Raw genomic sequence first — 3,397 nt, 5'->3', positions numbered from 1 at the left:
AGATGAAAGGTATATGAATTAGAATGGATTCCATCACCAAACCATGCCCAGGAGACAAAGCAAACAACAAAATTAAACTAATTACCAACCAATCAACATGCTATGAAGGTTAGGAAGGGTACCGTCATCCGACCATGCCCAGGAGACAATGGTGAACAACAGGGCTTCCTGACATCATAAATATAAAAAGTAAAGGAACATGCTCAAAGCTATCGCAGACCCATTGTAATTTTAGTCACAACAGACCATTAAAAACTAAAAATATTCCCTTAATTAAACCAAAATCAACATCAATTCAATCTAAACAAAAGGCACAAGCAAAGAGTCTCCCATCACATTACAAGCTTCACCTCTTACCCCTAGCTAAGAGGTTCAGCCTGTCATAGACATGCTAAAATATCATAAAAAAAGAAAAGGAAAGAGGAACCAAAGGAAGAAGAAGGAAGAAGGAAGATGTGCTCCACTCCATGTCCAAGCCGCTCCACTTTTCTCTCTCTCCCATGTATCCCTTTTTTTTTCACTCCCAGGATCTCATCCAACTCTTTTTATAGCTGTTGGAGTGGTGGAAATTGGATTTGGAAAGCTGTCGCACGCGCAGCGAAAGCCTTTTCGCAGCTAAGTTTGGGGCTTCATAACTCTCACGTTCCTTGCGTTATTTCTGTAAAATCAACGTCTCTTAGAATTATTTTGGTTGGCCTACATGATGGACGGTTCAGATCTGCCATATGATTAAAGATGGTGGGCCACAACCGCTTGAAAAACTGGATTTCGCAGACGTATGTAACCTTTCACACATCCAGCGCTATCAGGATTGGTGGGCCCCACAGAGGTACTTTCGGAGAAATCCACCCCGTCCATTAGATTCAGGATGAAATTTCGATAAGAAACGGATGGTTTTGAACGTCCATTGATGCGGCCCAGAGGAGAAATCACAATAAAATTACTTTTGAACGTTGCAAGGCAGTCCGTTTGTGGCCTCTGCATCGTGCATATTTATATGCATGGGTACAAACAGTCAGCATGGGTTTGATATCTTCGAGGCCATATACAAGATGACCGGCTTGGATCAGATCCCCGGGCCATGATGGTGGCCCACTTCGTTCTGCAAAACAGACCACCCGTCGGTTTGCGAAACAGAGAGTTTCCGTCTCTGTTTTGGCAACTGAGATGGAACGGTCAAAGGTCCGTTTGACCATGGTGGAAGTACAGCGCACGACTGGTGCACTTGTGCACATGCACATGCGACACAAGGTGGGGTCCACTGCAATCTTCTAGATAAATCTGCACCATCCATCTATTTTGTCTCCCAAATTAAGGTGTTGAATCAAAATTTGAGGCAGTTTCAAATATTAGGTGGGCCTAGAATCAACGGTTTATGGGCTAATCTGTCAGTTGGGGCACTTTCATAGTGATCCGAGGGCTAAATTTTGAAATGTACGGTTAATTTATGTCCCCAATCCCATGTATGAAGTTTCGAGCCAATCGGATGGCGGGAACCCTGTGATCTTGTATTCTGCGCTAGTTTCGGGCCTCTTTAATGTGAACGGCTTTATTTCCTCGGATCCCTGGTGTGTAAATCCTTCAGTCTTAGTCCTCTGGAGTCCATCCCCTACTCTAATGACTTTAGAGTGTCAAATCCATGCTTTTAATATCCTTTTTCAATCAACGCTCCTGATTTCATCCTGCAACAAAAATATAATTAAAATACTCTATTAAGCATTATCATATATATAAAATCTGGCAATAATCAGGGTCTGATATGTAATATTTGACCTTCATCACTAATACAACGAATTTTGCATTAAGGTCGTCTTCCTCTCTTAGGACATACATTCCCACTTTCTCTCTAGGAATGGGTATAGTTTAGTCTGATTTAGCAGAGACATCCCATGTCTGCGTATTCTCTGATAACGTATCTAGAAAATCCCAAGCCTCATTATGATCTTTATCAAGAAAGGTTCCACCACATATCATCTCTATGAACTAACGGGTATCCATGGTGAGCCCCTTTCGGAAAGCATCAATCACGTGTCATGGTTCATAACCATGATGTAGACAAGTAATTAGAATGCCTTTGAAGCGCTCCCAAGCTTGAAAAAATAGTTCATTCCCTTTTTGGGAGAATGACATGATTTCTTGTTTTAGTGCATTTGTTTTGTGCTCGGGAAAGAACTTTTTTAGAAACTCTCTACTTAAGGCTTTCCATGTAGTGATGGTATTAGGTCTTAGAGAGTCGAGCCATGCTTTGGCCTGGTCATTTAGAGAAAATGAGAATAACCTTAGCTTAAGTACATCCCTATTACCATTATTTACTTATAATATTGCAATTACTCCCTCAAAGTCCTTGAGGTGCAAGTAGGGGCTTTCAGAATCTAAGCCATGAAATTTAGGAATCAATTGAATCATACTTGATTTAAAATCAATGTTCCCTGTGTGAGTAGGGAACACTATACAAGATGGTAAAGTTGATCTCTCAAGGTGTAAATGTTCTCGTAAAGTCCGTGGTTGATTTAACACATTCATATGAACTTTATTTTCATCTTCAAGAGGACGATTAGGTTGATTTTCTCTGTTTTTGATTTATAGTTGGATCTGGTGATTTGGATTTGGATTATCAACTGGGTCTGCCCTGGAATCCAAGTGATGTTGAGTGCCTCTTATAGGTGAATGATCAAGGACTGGAACTAGTCCCCCTTCAGAGGAGAGTCGATTGTTTTAATCTCTACTCCAACGGGAGATAAACCATCCACACCACACAACAAATACCACTAATTCAAATAACAAGTATGATATTTAAAATAAAAATAAAAACTTAACCAACAACCCAAGCGGTAGGGCCGACCATGAGAGTTCAATCCACAAGGAAAAAATAAATCAACAACCTAGGCGGCAGGGCTGACCATGAGGGTTCAATCCATAAAAAATAAATAATAAATAAATAAATAAAATTAAAAATAATGAAGAAATTAAACTATGCTAATCTAGAAAATAGATTTAGCGGATGATTTTTGTGATCAAACAGCAACTGTAGGACAACCATAACACTTGGGTGATAAAATCCCAAGCAGGGCAACCTTATGTCATAGTTAGTGCTTGAAAGATCCAACTGAATTTATTTTCAAAGAAAATTAAAAAAAAAAATCTACAGAAAATTTGGAAGGTTTAAAAGAGAACTTACCTTAGTTATCTTGCACAGATCGATCTCTCTAAGTCTCTCCCCGGCAATGGCACCGAAAACTAGATTGCTTGCCTCCAAGTGCAGAGGTTCGTAAGTAGTATCCCGTGAATACAGGGTCGATCCCACAGGGAGATGAATTGTGAGAAGGAAAAAAATTCAAATGCAAAACAAACTAAGTAATAAAAACTAAACTGATGATTTGATTTTGGGATTTTTGAA

The 3,397-nt window shown here is 39.7% G+C and overlaps 1 non-coding gene across 1 annotated transcript; it reads left to right on the top strand.

Annotated features, from left to right (window-relative positions):
- The first annotated feature begins 2,041 nt into the window (after positions 1-2,041).
- LOC131232123 (small nucleolar RNA R71) lies at positions 2,042-2,148 on the top strand. The gene has a single exon (XR_009164728.1). It is a non-coding gene; the product is annotated as a small nucleolar RNA R71 (small nucleolar RNA).
- Positions 2,149-3,397: the final 1,249 nt, after the last annotated feature.

Source organism: Magnolia sinica, chromosome 17 (genome assembly GCF_029962835.1).
Source record: "Magnolia sinica isolate HGM2019 chromosome 17, MsV1, whole genome shotgun sequence".
Classification (NCBI taxonomy): Eukaryota; Viridiplantae; Streptophyta; class Magnoliopsida; order Magnoliales; family Magnoliaceae; genus Magnolia; species Magnolia sinica.
The sequence above is the reverse complement of the archived record's forward strand: the minus strand, read 5'-3'. Positions and strand labels throughout refer to the sequence as shown.